Consider the following 9,209-nt stretch of genomic DNA (forward strand, 5'->3'; position numbering starts at 1 on the left):
TCCTGTGCCTGGCGTCCTCATCTGGAGAAGAGGGGTCATTACAGGACGCTCCTCCCCGCAGGGCTCCTCTGAGGACTCGTGGAGCAGGTGCAGGCCCCGTTGCTCAGCCCACTGCCTGGCATGTAATAAGAATTCATCTTACTTTTGGCTGTTTTTTCATAGTTAAGGTTATGCTATATATGTGCACAATTCCATGTTTTAGTTATTTTTTCTTTAGCAAAATATTAACTATGTACCCCAGTTCTGTAACTCTTTATTTTTGTATTATTGGTATAGTCTATAATATGGTATCATGTCCAGCACAATATAATGCTTTTGCAAAGTTTTGACTAAGTATCTTTTTGCATGAATATTTGTTTGCTTTTCCAATGATCTCTTAAAAATATCACTGGAGGGTCAGAGAATTTTAAGACTGTTGATCCGTCTTCTTTAACAGGACTTTGGGCAAGAAATACCAAATTGCTTTCTTAATGCCAGCAAATGAAAGTGCCCATTTGTTTTCCAACTATCATTTTTAATTGCTGTTTTACAAATGGCATAATTTATCCTCTCTTTATTAGCATTTATTTGGTGGCTAATTACAGTAGGACTTAATATTTAAAGGCTATTTGTCTTTTTTCTTTGGTAAATTGACTGCACCTATCCATTACCCACTTAGCTGGAGACTCAGTATTTTTATTCTCAAGTTGTAAGACTGATTCATATATTAACCTTTTGTCCGTGAAATTTGCTGTCACTCACACTTTAGTTGTGTTTATGATGCTTGATGTAAAGATTTAAACATTCTTTATATTGTTGTATTTATTAAGAGCTTTCCTCTGTAATTTCTTTCATTACTTTTAAGCTCACAATATTCTTTTCTGTGTAGAAAGAATGTAATTATTCATCAGGATTTTATTCTAATATTTTTCTTTATATTTAGCTTTTAATCCTTTTAATATATATTTCAGAGTGTTACATGTGTTAAGGATCTACACAGATTTTTCCTTCAAATAGCTAAATGTTCTGGTACCATCTTTTAAACATCCTTCCATAGTGATGATTGTTGTTTGCTTTATTTATATTGTACATATGTGTGCATGTGTATCCCACATGTAGTGTCTTTAAGATCCACTCATTTGTTTATTTTGATGCCACGATGACTTGGTTACTCTACACCCTACATTTCTACCTTACAGCACTGGCAGAATGTGAAATTCTGACATCAAGTGAACCATGGGCAAAAGCATATGAGAAACAATTTTTAAATATCAAGTTTTTTGTGAAGATAACCTAAGTTTACATTGCTTTACTACCTAAGTTCTAATTTGGCCAGTGAAGGGAAAGGAACCAAGGAGCATTTGGAAGAGGCCCAGAAGGAGGGAAAGTTACAGGGAATATAGCACGATGTGACAAATTGAGCATTTTGAAGAAAATCTGCACTGTCTAACATGGCAGAGAGGAGCAATAGAACAAGGGTGAGTGCTGGCCACTGGGGACCTCCTTCAGGGGCAGAGGTCACACGCTGAGTACACATTGGAGGAAATTTTTCAAATTCAAGAGACACACTTCATATTAGTTAGAAGAAGAAAAAATAGGAGTGAGCATGAAGTTCTGATTTTGATAAGAGGCAGAGCAGGCATCACTTCAGGAGGAATAGATGGAGTTGACAAAGGGAGAGAAGACAGAATAATTATGGGGGCAAGAGTCTGAGGAGGAATTAAGGATGGGCTCCAGAGTGCAAGTAGAAGGGCATGCTTCAAAGAGTAAACTAAAAGGCATAGGAGAGTCTAAATGTCCAGGTTAAGATCTATGGTTCTCCAGGGCCCCTGTCATTAAAAGAGGGCCCTGGGGGAGGGAAATAAAACAAGAAATGGCCAATAAACACTTGAAAAAATTTCAAAATTAAAACTATTTTTGAGGAGACATCATCATCACGGCAGCATGAGAGGATCCCTTTGTCTCTCCCCTTCAATCTACAGTGAGCGAAACATTCATAACCCAACAAAGATTACACTGCCCAACATACCAGGACACTGAAGAGATCCACATACATAGGAAGGTGAGTGGACTGGAGGACATAGAGGAGGCCAAACAAGAGAACAGCAGAGGCAGTGCCCACAATCCCGGCGCCCCAGCCATGGTGCCTGAGCCAGCCATGTCCAGGCCCAAAGAAGCTGATGGGAAAGAGCAGAGGTGTGTATGTGACTCCTGCATCCCTGTCGCAGCAGCACCTGTTGCCACTGGGAGTGGAGCAGCAGTGGAGGTGGAGCTCCACAATCCTGGGCCCCTGGCTGCACCAGCAGAGGTGCATAAACAACTCCAACTTCCCAACCACAACAGCACCTGGGGCCACAGGAAATGGACAACAGCAGAAGTAGTGCCCCATGAACTCAACTTCCTCTCCTCCTCCCCATCCACCTGCTATGGCAGTTGAGCTTCGGACTCAGGTCATCCCAGACACAGCAGAGGCATTAGCCATCCTCGTACTCCTGGTGGTAAAGCCAGTGACTACAGCAACATCAGCAACAGCAAAGCATCTGTGACCCTCACAGGCACAAGTGACGAGAATGAGTACTGACGACACTCCTAATAGAGGAAATGGAGGGTGGAACGTGCTGATTCTCAAATATATTCAGAGGCAGCTCAGGTAAGAGAAACCAAAACTAGTGCTATAGCACCACCTACTGAAAAGCAAAAGAAAGGCCTTTAATATCCAACCAATAGGAAAGTTTGAATCAAAACAAACAAAGTTATACCTAAATAAGAAAGGTGTTTGCTACAATAAATGCACCAGCAGAGGACTAACTCAGCAAGCACCATGAAAAGCCTCAGTAATATGGCATCACAAAAAGAAAATAATAATTCTCCAGAACCAAGCATAAAGTCATAGAAGATTGTGATCTAACTGATAAAGAATTCAAAATAGCTGTCATGAAGAAACAATGAGCTACAAGAAAACTCAGAAAGGCAGTTCAATGAGCTCAAGAATACAATCAACGAATTGAAGGAATACTTTACCAAAGAGACTGAAACACTAAAACAGAAACAAACAAAAATTCTGGAGCTGAAGAACTCAATAAATGGGATGAAGAAGGCATTAGAAAGCATTGGAAACAGAGCAGACCATATGGAAGAGAGAATTAGTGAGCTTGACAATAGAAATCTAGAAATGATGCATGTAGAACAGGAAAGAGAACTAAGATTTTTTTAAAAATGGAGAAATTCTATGAGAAATATCTGACTCAATTAGGAAAGCAACATAAGGATAATGGGTATCCCAGAAGGAGAAGAGAGGGAGAAGGGAGCAAAGAGCTTATTCAAAGAAATAATAGCTGAGAATTTCCCAAACCTGGGGAAAGAACTGGATATACAAGTACATGAAATTAACAGAACACCTAATTATCTAAACGCAAAAAGACCTACTCCAAGGCACATTATATTAAAACTGTCAAAAGTCAACGACAAAGAAAGAACACTAAAGGAAACCAAGAGAGAAGAAAATAATAACCTAAAAAGAAACCCTCATTACACTGTCAGCAGATTTCTCACCAGAAACTCTACAGGCCAAGAGAGAGTGGAATGATTATTCAAAATATTGAAAGATAAAAACTGTCGGTCAAGAATACTCTACTCAGCAGTTATCTTTAAGATATGAAGGAGAAATAAAGTCTTTCCCAGACAAACAAAAGCTGAGGAAGTACATCACCACTAGACTTGCCTCACAAGAAATGTTGAAAGGAGCTCTCCTACCTGAAACAAAATAGGTTAGTAAACACTTATTTTAACGTAAAGGCTAAAGGGAAAAAAGCATGAAAGATAACTATAACTACTTCAATTTGGTAACAAACTCACGATACAAAAAGGGATAATTTGTGACAACAAAAACATAGAAGGGGAAGAGAAAAAGAACGGAACCTGCATAGACTAATGGAGATAAGATGCTATCAGCAGAAAAAGGAATATCTCATCTATGAGATCTTTTATACAAAACCTCATGGTAACGACAAAACAAAAATTCAGAGCAGAGTCATGGAACATAATAAAAGGGGGAACTGAGAAACACATCACACAAAACCACGAAAGTGAAATGGCAGATAGAAACAGCAGGAACAAGAAACAATGAAAATATAATACAACCAGAAAACAAAAGACAAAATGGCAGTATTAAGTCCTCATATATCAATAATCACTCTAAATGTAAATGGCTTGAATTCAGCAATCAAAAGAAACAGAGTGGCTGAATGGATTAAAAAACAAGACCCAGGTATTTAAAAGGAGTGAAGCAGGGAGGATCCAAGATGGCGCCATGAGTAGTCCTCTTTGTCTCTCCCCCTTCGAGTCTACAATTATTTGGACACTCATCGCTTAACAAAGGATATCCAGACAGCATCTCTGGACGTCTGAGAGACCCACACGACTATACATCGGAAGGCGGACAGACTTCCCTCCGGGAGGTTGTGGAGATAGATGAAAACTCTCTGATCCCGACCGAACAGCCTAGTACCTGCAAGCGGCTTTCTTCCAACGGACGCCCCCAGAGGATCAATGCACACCTAGGGTGGGAGCGAGCACACAACAGAGGAGCGACGGTGGAAACAGGTGACCAGAACCATACCTAAACCCCCCGCAATTGCTCCTAAACGCAGGGGGAAACTCTGGAGTTGCACACCTGAGCCCGCGGGGAGAGTCTCTCCCTGCCATTGGCGGGGAGATCCCGCCTGGTGTTCGTGGCGCCCGGAGGGTCCCAGAGAGAATCACTGAGGGTACAGAGGCCCCCCAGCTGCCACTGCCTGCATGGTGGGGAAAGGGATTGCCAGAGATCTCGGAGAGGACTGGGGCTGGGTGAAGCTGCAGAGGCCAGCTCCGCGCCCCGGAGGGGAAGCTCCAGAGCTCCGCCTGGGCAGCAGACAAAGCTCTTTGTCTGCCATTGGTGGAGGGGCCACGCCCAGCGTTCACAACTCCGGGAAAGTCCCGGAGAGAATCCCAGAGGGCGAGGTGACCCCCAGCTGCCATTGCCCGCCCCATGGGGTAAGGGATTGCCAGAGATCTCAGAGAGGACTGGGGCTGGTGGGAGCTCCAGAGGCCGGCCCTGCAGCCCAGAGGGGAAGCTCCAGAGTTCTGCCCGGGCAGCAGACAAAACTCTCTGTCTGCCATTAGCGGAGGGGCCACACCCAGCATCCACAACACCGGGAGGGTCCTGGAGAGGAGAATATCAGGCAGGGCAGCAGCTGACCAGCTACCACTGAAATTGGGATCTCCGGCTATCCTCCAGACAGGGCAAAGGGCTCCCCGAGTTCCTGGGGAACAGGACTGGGGCTGGGTGGAGTTCCAGTGACCCAGCTCCGTAGCCTAGGGGGAAATCCTACAGGCTCACAGCAGCCTCAGGGAAAGCCTCTGCACAGCACTAGTAGAGAGCACCCAACCGGCAGCCACAAGGCTGGAAGACCCTGGGACAAAAGTAGCATAGCTAGGTGAGCTAACCACAGACTGTAGAAGATGCCAATAGCTCTGCTGTGACCCATAGTGGACAAGTGAGATTTTGTGGGTGCCGACAGTGACGGAGTGGCAAATATAATTGATCCTACCCCTGGCCACTGGAAAAGCCCATAACACCATTGCAGACCCCAAGGAGGGAGCACGTCTAGGTGGGCTGCAACAGTAGGCACCAGCAGCCTGAAGCCCCCCCGTGACGGCCCCCACGGCAGAAGAGGGAATCCAAAGGACCACTGTGACTACAAGGAGGGGCCCAGGCCTGGTTAGCAACTGCGGATAGAGTTCCTGGTTGGTGCAGTATAAACAGCTGCTCCCCCACCACAGCAGCAGAAACAAGTGGAAGGAGCAACTAAACTCTATCTCTATGCGGAGGCACAAATCAACAACATCAAGCAATATGAAAAAATACATTAAATCTCCAGAACAGAAGGAAAATAACAAATACACAGAAAACAATCCCAAAGAAAATGAGATATATAACCTAAATGATGATGACTTCAAAACAGCCATCATTAAAATACTCAATGAATTAAGAGAGAATTCAGATAGACAACTCAACGAGTTCAGGAGCTATGTCACAAAAGGGTTTGATACAATAAAGAAGAACCAAACAGAAATACTGGAAATGAAGAACACAATAGAGGAGATTAAGAAAAATCTAGATGCACTGAACAGTAGGGCCGATAATATGGAGGAAAGAATTAGCAATTTGGAAGATGGCAATATAGAAATGCTGCAGGCAGAGGAGGAGAGAGAAGTAAGACTAAAAAGAAATGAAGAAACTCTCCGAGAATTATCAGACACAATTAGGAGATGCAACGTAAGGATTATAGGTATACCAGAGGGAGAAGAGAAGGAGAAAGGGGCAGAAAGCCTATTCAAAGAAATAATGGCTGAGAACTTCCCAAATCTGGTGAGAGAGATGGATCTTCAGGTGACAGAAGCCAATAGATCTCCAAACTTTATCAATGCAAGAAGACCAACCCCACAGCATATGAAGCTAGCAAAAGTCAACGACAAGGAGAAAATACTAAGGACAGCCAAGCAAAAGAAACTAACCTACAAAGGAACCCCCATCAGGCTATCAGCAGATTTCTCAGCAGAAACTTTACAGGCTAGAAGAGAGTGGAATGATATATTCAAAAATCTGAAGGACCAAAACCTACAGCCGAGAATTCTCTACCCAGCGAAAATATCCTTCAAATACGATGGAGAAATAAAAACTTTCCCAGATAAACAAAAGTTAAGGGAGTTCATTGCCACAAAACCTCCTCTTCAGGAAATCCTCAGGAAAACCCTCATTCCTGAAAAATCAAAAAAAGGAAAGGGGCTACAAAACCAAGAGCAGAGGAGATAAGTAGAAGGACAACAACAAAGAGTAGCAGCTCTTCATCAGAACAGATTAAACCATGGGACGAGAAACAAAGGAAATTGAAGAAAACCGGAAAACAAGACATAAAATGGTAGTGGTAGGCCCCCACATCTCAATAATCACTCTAAATGTAAATAGATTGAACTCCCCAATCAAAAGACACAGAGTGGCAGGATGGATCAAAGAACAAGACCCAACAATATGCTGCCTCCAGGAAACACACCTCAGCCCCAAAGACAAACACAGACTCAGAGTGAAGGGATGGAGAACAATACTCCAAGCTAATAATGAACAAAAGAAAGCAGGTGTCGCTATACTAATATCAGACAAGGTAGACTTCAAAGCAAAACAGATAAAGAAAGACAAAGAGGGACAGTATATAATGATAAAAGGGACTCTCCACCAAGAAGACATAACACTTATAAATATATACACACCCAACACAGGAGCACCAAAATTTGTAAAGCAACTCTTAATAGAACTAAAAGAAGACATCAGCAACAATACAATAATAGTAGGGGACCTCAACACACCATTAACACCAATGGACAGAACATCCAGACAGAAAATCAACAAGGAAATAATAGAATTAAATGAAAAATTAGACCAGATGGACTTAATAGATATATATAGAACACTTCATCCAAAAGCAGCAGGTTACACATTCTTCTCAAGTGCACATGGAACATTCTCAAGGACTGACCATATTTTGGGAAACAAAGCAAACATCAATAAATACAAGAGAGTTGAAATAATATCAAGCATCTTTTCTGATCATAACGCTATGAAACTAGAAGTCAACTACAAGAAAAAAGCAGAGAAAGGTGCAAAAATGTGGAGACTAAACAACACGCTTCTGAACAAACAATGGATCATTGAAGAAATTAAAGAAGAAATCAAATATTATCTGGAGACAAATGAAAATGAGAACACGACATACCAAATCATTTGGGATGCAGCAAAAGCAGTCCTAAGAGGGAAATTCATCACAATACAGGCTCACCTCACTAAACAAGAAAAAGCTCACATAAGCAACCTCAAACGACACCTAACAGAACTAGAAAAAGAAGAACAAACAAAGCCCAGAGTCAGTAGAAGGAGGGAAATAATAAAAATAAGAGCAGAAATAAACGATATTGAAACAAAAAAGACAATAGAAAGGATCAATGAAACAAAGAGTTGGTTCTTCGAAAAAATTAACAAAATTGACAAACCTTTAGCCAGACTCACCAAGAAAAGAAGAGAGAAATCGCAAATAAATAAAATTAGGAATGAGAGAGGAGAAATCACAACAGATACCAATGAAATACAAGGGATCATAAGAGAATACTATGAAAAACTATATGTCAACAAATTGAACAACCTGGAAGAAATGGACAAATTCCTAGACTCCTACAATCTCCCCAAACTGAATCAGGAAGAAATGGAGAATCTGAATAGGCCAATCACAAGTAAGGAAATAGAGACGGTAATCAAAAACCTCCCCAAAAATAAGAGTCCAGGACCAGACGGCTTCTCTGGAGAATTCTACCAAACATTCAAAGAAGACTTAATACCTATTCTTCTCAAACTGTTTGAGAAAATTGAGAAATATGGAGTACTCCCTAACACATTTTATGAAGCCAACATCACTCTGATCCCCAAACCTGACAAGGACAACACAAAGAAGGAGAACTACAGGCCGATATCACTGATGAACATAGATGCAAAAATCCTCAACAAAATTTTGGCAAACCGAATACAGCAATACATCAAAAAGATTATACACCATGATCAAGTGGGATTTATACCAGGGACACAGGGATGGTTCAACATCTGCAAGTCAATCAACGTGATACACTACATCAACAAAATGAAAAACAAAAACCACATGATCATCTCAATAGATGCAGAGAAAGCATTTGACAAGATCCAACACCCATTTATGATAAAAACCCTCAATAAAATGGGTATAGAAGGAAAGTACCTCAACATAATAAAGGCCATATATGACAGACCCACAGCCAACATCATACTCAATGGACAAAAATTGAAAGCCATCCCTCTGAGGACAGGAACAAGACAAGGGTGCCCACTTTCACCACTCCTATTCAACATAGTACTGGAGGTGTTGGCCAGAGCAATTCGGCAGGAAAAAGAAATAAAAGGAATCCAAATAGGTAACGAAGAAGTAAAACTCTCGCTGTTTGCAGACGACATGATCTTATATAGAGAAAACCCCAAAGAATCCATAGAAAAACTATTAGAAATAATCAACAACTACAGCAAATAGCAGGGTATAAAATCAACATACATAAATCAGTAGCATTTCTATACACTAACAATGAACTAACAGAAAAAGAACTCAAGAACTCAATCCCAT

Source organism: Equus quagga, chromosome 10 (assembly GCF_021613505.1).
Source record: "Equus quagga isolate Etosha38 chromosome 10, UCLA_HA_Equagga_1.0, whole genome shotgun sequence".
NCBI classification, from domain to species: domain Eukaryota; kingdom Metazoa; phylum Chordata; class Mammalia; order Perissodactyla; family Equidae; genus Equus; species Equus quagga.